The following is an 8584-nucleotide window of genomic DNA, read 5'->3' as shown; positions in this document are numbered from 1 at the left end:
CATTCCTCTGATTCACAGTCAATCCACTTGACATTTGTGACATCTGGTTTTAAAAATCAATTTAAGATGACATTTGAAAAAACTCAGCATGCATGCTGTTATCCACATTACACACACACACACACACACATACTGTAAACACACAGATCTCTATGTGTCACGGTCTGGGGGGCAGACCGTGGGGGATGTTGGAGAAAGGACCCAAACGCTGGACTTAGTGGAATGAACAGTGGGTTTATTTACAGTGAGGTAAATGTACACCACACATTAAATCTCCAAAAGTGCTCCCTCGACTCCCGTGACGTGTCTTCTCCCAAGTGCTGGTATCCCGTGCTCTCTGCCCCTGTGCCTTCACACACCCCGTGTGTCTTGCAGTCCTGTGTTCCACTCTCCTGAGGAAAAACACAGACACAGCCGTTATGGCACCAACTCCAGCAGGCATACACTGACCAGCACTATAAACACTGACATGGGGTCTAACTCAACGATCCTGCGCCGGAGGAAGCTCCATCGCTCTGTTAAGTAGCTCCCCCGACGATCCTGATCAGAAGCAGGTGTGTGGGAAGCTAGGCGTGACCAGCAGCTGGCAGGGCCACACCCATCAGGCCTGCAGGTGGCTGTCCTTCATCCTCCAGCCACACACACACACATGTACGCACACCAGCATGGAACACAAGAGCACAGTGCAGCAAACATACATCCAATACACTAATAACAATAAAGGTCCACACTGTTCACGAACCCTGAGTCCCCGGAACCGGGTCCGTGACACTATGGGCTCAAATTGTGGTCAAAATTCGTACTTCTAACTTGAAACTTGTGTGTAGAGTTTCACACATATTTTTTGGCTATGTCCACACACAAATCTTTTCTACACACACACACAAATTCTTTTTATACATACAAATCCTGATTTACAAGTACAAAATATTTATGACCACAATTTGAGCCCATAAATCTCTGTCATGGTCCTGGGTCATTTGACCCAGCGTTTTGAGTTTTCTTGTCTTTTGATCTCATTTTGTATTGTGATTGATATTTATGTCCACCTTGTTAGTCTTGAGTTTATTCTGTAGTGCCTAGGTTGTTCTGTTTACCATCTGATTATTAGATTCCTTCTTGTGTCTTTGGCGTCTGTGTCTCTCTCTGTGCGTCTGTGTTTCTATATGTTGTGCGAGTTCTTGTGTCTTGTTTCCTTCCTCATATTTCATTCTATGTTCCCCCTGTTTGTCATGTTTATCGATGTCCCTCGTCCCTCGTGTCTCTCTCGTTTCCTCTCTCTCTCCCTTGTGCCCCTCTGTGTTCCCTTGCGTCCTCTCGTCTGCCTCTCCTCCACTCCTGTGTCATGTTCCTCAGTTTCCTGTTCTATTGTGAAGGTCTCATGTTTCCATGTTCGGTGTGTCTTGATTTCCTTCCCTTGTGGCGTCATGTTAATTCGTGTCAGCTGTATTCCCTATGTGTTCTCATTTCCATAACAGATCCCTAACAGATCAGTAAACCACGCCGAGGCTGAAGTCTACTTGCACAGCAAGATAGAACCAATATAAGATTCATGTATTTAGACGAAACCAAGCCTGGATCCAATGTGGCTCTGGTCAATACCCAGCTTATCATATCTGGATCATTTGTAGTGCCATTTCAAATACAGAATACAGATGGGATTCCATAGTCCTTCCAAAACTGTACGCTACTTATATATAAGATTTATTTATCCAAAATATACACCGCTCTTTAAAAGCTGAGGCATTTCTTTTAACATGTTTGCCTTCACTGATAAATCTTCACATTCATTTAAGACTTGGAACGTTGCTGTGCATTTACAATGACTGAAGTCTGACTATTAACAGTAATTGAGTAAAACTTTTATGCTAAAAGAGCCATCAGTGAGCTGGTATTAGATCAAATTATAAATGGTTGCACTGAGGAGCATTAAAGCTCAGTTGAAATTGTCTATAACAAAAATAGTGAGTTTCTATCCCATGAGTACATGACGTCTTTATTAAATACTTATTGAAAAAAATCAACTGTAAAGTTTGTTTCACTATAATAAAAATACAGGCTTTCAAAATTAGCTTTGTCCAGCTTTGTCTAACAAACATTCAAGTTGGCTAAATTATCACCACAGACCAAACTTTTATTTTATCTTTGATGTTGACAGAGTGGCCTAAGCTGATTTAAATCACGCTTTTCTCCCCCCGTATGTTTAATGATAAATATGGTGGTCAGCACCGATGTTCCCTCTAATTGGATCTAACTGAGTTTTGCAAACTACAAAGTTTTTAGCTACTGTTTACCTAAAAATGCAGCCAAGGTGTTTTTTTTAAATAAACATTTCAAACTATTTATAGAACAATCAGCTGTTCTGAATCAAATTTGATGCCACACAAATTATTTGTGCCACTCTAAAAAATAAAAAAATAATTTCTGTCCACTATGAGATAAAGGAGAACAACAGCCTGATACCTGCAGGCCTGACAACAGGAGATGTATCACTCCTGTAACACCTGTAACATTCAGCAGTCGCCTCATTGTTCTGACACACACAACAAGACTATTGACTACACTACACACTAACTACACAAGATTTGCGCAAAATCTCTCACATCTCAAAACACCGCTGTCACTCCTAAAACTTCCCCCCTTCCTAAATAACTAAATGCCATGTTGCCATCTCATTTTTTGATTGGTCGACATGGTGCATTTTTCCACCAATAGGAAAGGGTGGGGGGTTTTTTGGTTTTGTTTTTGCTCACAGGCTTTTGAGCGTTTTCCTTATAAAACCCCGTTTTTACCGTTTCTTCCTGCAGTAAATATAAACAACGATATTATTCAGGAAAAAAACCAAACATTGCAGATATTTTTATCATAACTCTGGTTTTACGTGGCCTATCAACACAATTTAAAATCCACACTTTTTCCGTCAATTGTTCCGTCTGTCCTGCTCACATCTCCAATGGTTGTACACGTTGTCATTAACGTGGCTTCACTCCACATCAGCCGCTTTGCTAGCTAAAACACCGGTGTCGGCACATAAGGACGCTGTCATAGCCTGTCAACGACGCTGATTAGCTGCGTATATACGAATGTGAATCGCGTGATTGGCTGGACTATGGGATAAGGTGGCATCGTTCTAATCCCATACAGGAGCAGCCAGTCACTTACTGACTAATACTGCAAAACAGAATTGTTAAAGTATTAATGTTAATTTCAATTCAGGTTAGATTTTGTTTTTGTGCGCAACACAGATTTTCTGTGCGCAGAGACCGTGCCAGCAGTGTGCAATTGCGCACGCGCGCAGCTTAGAGGGAACATTGGTCAGCACTGACATGGATTCATATCCCTCAGTCCACTGGATTAACACGGAGGCTCTGCTTTTTATTTACTTGTTGCCATGGTAAATCCTGGTTTTGGTGCTCCATTGATGATAGCTTTCTTTTTCTACTCACACATGCACTTAGCTCTGGTTGAACACTCAGAGTTGAACTTACTCTGATTGTCTGTTCTGGAATGGGAAACTCAGAGTTGCAAATCTCAGAGCTAATCAGCTCTGACTTCAAAACACATGTTTCTTAATGTTTCCCTGCTGGCTTGTACTGAAAATATTATGTCTGGTCTTTCTGAGTTAAAAAAAAAACAATGCTCTCGGTTTATGAGTCGGTCCAGAAAAAAACTCAGCTGCACATTTCCCAGCCGTCCAAAGCTGTGTTTTGCATTGCCTTCAAAGACATTCATGAAAATTCACGATGTTACTGAATTGTCTGTCTCAATATCTGTTTGTTCTTACTCTGTCATCTTATTCAGAGACTGCTGTGCTAATCCTTCCAGAGACTGTATATTCTGTATATAAAGGTGTTTATGCTTAACAAGAAAAAAATTCAGTGTGAAAAAAGTGATTATCCCAAGAGTGCAGAGACACTTCATCTAAGAGGTCACAAAACGCCCCAGAACAACATCCAAAAACCTGCAGGCCTCACTTGCCTCAGTTAAGGTCAGTGTTCTTGACTCTATCATAAGAAAAAGACTGGTCAAAAAAATGGCCTGCATGATAGATTTCCAAGACAAAAACCACTGCTGAGCAAAAGGAACACTTTGGCCAGAAAATATCTTGAAAAAAACAAATACTCAACTGACAAGTTAAAAGTTTAATTTTTTAGAAGGTGTGTGTCCCATTATATCTGACTTAAAAGTAACGTAGCATTTCAGAAAAGGAACATCATACTTGCAGTAAAATACGTTGATGGTAGTGTGATGGTCTGGGGGTGTTCTGCCTCCTCAGGACTTGGAACACTTGCTGTGGTAAATGGAACCATGAATTCTGCCATCTGCTAAAAGACATCCTGAAGGAGAATGTCTGACCATCTGTTTGTGATCTCCAGCTGAAGCGCATTTGGTTCTGCAGCAGGACAATGATCCGAAACACAACAGCAAGTCCACCATTGAATGGCTTAAGGAAAGCAAAATGAAGACTTTGAAGTGTCCAAGCCAAAGTTATGTGTTGCCTGAGCCCATGGATCTTCCCCTCTTCTTGGTAGCCTCCTGCCAAGTCATTTGAGGGTTGCTGTCCTCAGCTCCTGCCAGACTACCAGATGTCTTACTTTATCCTCCTATTTTTCCTTTGACGCTGTTGCTGGCCTTCTGGCACCAACCATTAGCAGGACTCCACCCTAGCCGTTGGCCACCTAGTGTGTCTCGTCACTGTGAGCCTTCGATTTGTCCTGCTGATGGGCTCTGCGTTTGTCATTAAAAACCTGCAAACAAGTATGACTATATATGTGAAAACCTACACTGCACTCTGGCCTCACAACCTGGTAAGACCTGATCACATGACTGACACATATACCCTGTGTTGCATTTAGTGCACTAACCTTCACATTCGAAGAGATGAGCGACATCCTTGTGTGTTTTTAGGCATTTCTAGATTAATTGGTGTAACCTGACCTTGTACTTGGATCTTTTTTTTTTTCAACGCAAGCCGTATAAGGTGCTGCTGTCATCTTTATAAAGAGAAGTAGCTCGAGACAGCTATGGCTCTGAAGCAAAATAGGGAGAAACCCGGAACCCGCAGTGGCTTGCAAGATGGTAGTGAACAACAAGGCCAAGCGGAACAGCGAGGCCAGGAATCTCCATATGCAGACAATGTGCTGACTGAAGTATTAAAAATTGGAAGTATGCTGCAGACTGTCGCGGCTGATATTACTTCGATTAAGACTAAACCTCCCTATTCCTGCTCTACCACACCCACCCACACACACAGGGCTTGGGGTGCAGGTATGTCACCAGGGTGCAGGGGAGCCACTCCCCCTCTGTCCCCTTCTGCCTGTGCCTCAATTTTATTCTGCAACCTAGACATCCACATTACTCACACTCTCACATAACACATACATATAGGGCCTTGGGGGTGGGCATGTTTTACAGCATCCAGATGATGGCGCTGGTGCCCTACCCTCAATTTTAAATGCATATAGACACTAAGGGTTTTCGGGAGGAGCTGTGCTGCTCTCTGACAGGAAGCAGGAACCATGCTCTCCTGTGTTTTAAATGCACTTTAGAACAGCACACAGCAACACTACATATGAGCGGGCAGAGGGAGGTTTGGGGTCTTCACTCACCCTGGTTGTGTTAGCCATCAGGGCTGGGGGGCTGGGAGGAGGTGCTGGCCGTCAGATTGGGGTCTGGGATGCGGGGCCTCCCTGCTACTGCAGATAAGAAGGTGGTCCGCTTGCCTCCACCCCAGAGAAAAGGGTTACATCTCCTGGGTCTAGGTGCAGCACGTACAAACTCCAAAACACTTGCAAACTCCAAAACACTTGCAAACTCCAAAACACATGCAAATTCCAAAACACAACGGAAGTGCTCCAGGACGCTAGGGGCAGTGTTGAGCTTTTGTTACCTAGTAACTACACAAGCCAGGAAGTACCAATGACCGGATTTGGGCTGTATCCCAATTCAGGGTCTGCAGCCTTAAAGGCTGCATTTTAAGGCCGATTACGTCACAGCGACACGACGAAGGCTGTCCCAATTCAAAGGCTGCTCGAAATGCGGCCCTCAAATGCGTCCTTAATTTCCCTGAATTTTAAGGATGAGTCGGTGTAGCCTTCATGGCCCAACATATCCCAGACTTCATAGCGCGGCGGTGGTGTGGATAATTTTGCCGAAAAAAACGGCGGAAGCGGAGCCGCCGATGAGTAAACTTTCAGAAGTAAGTACTGAATATTATGTCACTTATTTATGCGCAAATGTTTTTATAATGAAGAACATTAAACCATTACTGTTGGCCACATGTCGGGAAAGTTATGTGACATTAGCGATGTTTGTACTAACTTGGTTTTAAAGCCTTTACTTCAAAATATACACCGTTCAATAGCTGACTTTAATCTTACAGAGAATCTGATGATTTTATGCGTAATTAAAGTCAGTCATATATCCACAAAAACGAAAGTCAGTGATGCTGCTCGGTTTGCAGTCCTGAATATCACAGCACAAGCAGGATTCACTGCACTGTTAATGTTAGCTATGTTATATTGCTGCCTCTGCTCGGTGGTGTCGAGACAAACACACTTTAACGTGTGTTTGAACGAGCTGACGGTTCACTCGTTAAGCTGAAAGAAAGATGCTTTAATCACAGGAGTCACACATGTGTCCACTGTAACTCCTGGGAACTCTTCTTGTTTCGTAATAACACAAACACTAAATCCTCCTTCTTTTGTGCTGTTTTGTAGCAGTGTATACACCTGAGACTGTCACCTGTCTGTCTGTCCTGCACTCTCTCTCTTTTTCTTTCTCTCTGATTGTGTAATAAAAGTATGAACATGTATTTATAAGTTACACTTGTGATTGAATCCTGCAGCTTATCACACATTTGATTTCCATGTGTGACAACTGCAAGTGTCCAGAGTGAGGACAGACTGAGGGACACACGGCTGCACATCATCTGTGAGGCTTTGCACCCCTGATGATCCACCAGGACAAACTCAGCAGTGTGTGAGGAAGAGGAGAAAGAGCCAGCAGCAGCTGACAGATGGAGAGAATAGACAGACTGTTCCCTGTTTGTGAAGGACTGCTAGGAAAGTTATAACTAATTGTCTGTCCTGAATCAGTCTTATTAGGTAATTTTCAAATAATTTTATCATTCCAGTGTTTTCAGTGTGGGAGAAAGTACTCAGGGCCTTCAAGTTACACACTATGAAAGGCAGCAACAAGTTTAATATTCAGAACCTAAAGTATGTATCAGCAGCAGAATGGAGCTAAAAATAAATGTTTGTTCCAGTTCTATGAAGCTTTGAGTATTTTTTTTTTTTTTTCTTTTGCCTGTCCCGTTTGGCTCTTTTGCCATCAGAATTGTTGTCTAAGGCAAAGAAGGTGCCCAACGGATTTACTTTAAAAAATTGGACAATCCAGCCTGCCGTAATGGTCCATTTGATTCACCTTTATGGTTTTATTTTATTTTCACTGACTGGAATACGGACAACTTGACTGGGGAAAGAAGGGGAGAAGAAAAAGAGGGAAAGAGAAACAGCTGAGAAGAGGGACGGGGAGAAAGGGCAAAAGAAAAACCAACAGAATGAGCAGGAAAAAAAAGAAAGAAAAAAAATGCATATATCAATCACCTGGATCACCTGCTGAGAAAGAAAAAAGAAAACAAGGAGAAAAGAACAAGAGTAATAGAATAAACAACATCACAATGATATATGGGAATATGACAGTAAATACTAAATATTAAACATTATTGTGCAGCACATAAGATCAACATAACACAGTGTGCTTTGAGGTAGAAGCCAAAAAGGGTGTAGTTTGTGGGTGTGATCACCCGTGTGTACACCTGTGAGCATGGACGCGCTTGTTTTTTCAAAAGGTTCCTTCATGTAATGATCTGCTAGAGGGTGTGGGGGGGGCCGCAGCCCCGTCCTCCAGGGCATGAAGCAGGTATGGAGGAGATCAAAACTCCAGACATCCAGAGGCCCCCAGAACACAAGAGACCAAGGAAGACCAACAGAGGGGCAGCCGCGCCACTGTCCCAGTAAGAGCTGAGGAGAGTCCCAGATGAGGGCTCACTCAGCAGCCGTGGAGCAGAAGCCAGGGGGAGTTGTAGTGACACGCCCGTGAGCTCCGCCGGCAGCCAGCCGTGCCTGAGTGACCGAGCCCCAGGCCGAGAGGCTGAGGGCACCCCACCTCCGAAGTGGCCCGAGCGAGCCCCAGGCTCCAGGCCCCGATAAGCGGCCGCCAAGGAGTGAGCCGGTGTGTACCTGGACGCCCACCCCCGGACACAAAGAACCACCAACCACCACCAATGTCTGAGGGAGTCCGCCACTGGCAGGGGAAGTGGTGGTAGGGGGAGATAGGCCTCCAAACCTTGGAGGGCCTAAGATGTCCCCAGAGAGGTGGCGCCTGACACCCAACCTGACATATAGACACAGAAATACAGGCACACACATATACAAACATCCATTCCCACCCTCATGCTCTCATATGCACTTACTCCACACTCAACCAACGTGGAGACAAACATAAAGAGACGCTGTACACACAATCACACTCCCCAAGCATACTCTACAAACCGGGTCTAAGTACCCTTGCCCCTGGAGGG

General features: G+C 43.9%; 1 long non-coding RNA gene across 1 annotated transcript; it reads right to left on the bottom strand.

Moving 5' to 3' along the window:
• Positions 1–214: 214 nt before the first annotated feature.
• On the bottom strand, positions 215–1236 carry LOC120714564. The gene is made up of 2 exons (XR_005691428.1): positions 470–1236; positions 215–392 (listed from the first exon to the last, which is right to left on the bottom strand). It is a non-coding gene; the product is annotated as an uncharacterized LOC120714564 (long non-coding RNA).
• Between the last annotated feature and the right edge of the window lie 7348 nt (positions 1237–8584).

Source organism: Simochromis diagramma, unplaced genomic scaffold (genome assembly GCF_900408965.1).
Source record: "Simochromis diagramma unplaced genomic scaffold, fSimDia1.1 OVJJ01000596.1, whole genome shotgun sequence".
Classification (NCBI taxonomy): domain Eukaryota; kingdom Metazoa; phylum Chordata; class Actinopteri; order Cichliformes; family Cichlidae; genus Simochromis; species Simochromis diagramma.
The sequence above is the reverse complement of the archived record's forward strand: the minus strand, read 5'-3'. Positions and strand labels throughout refer to the sequence as shown.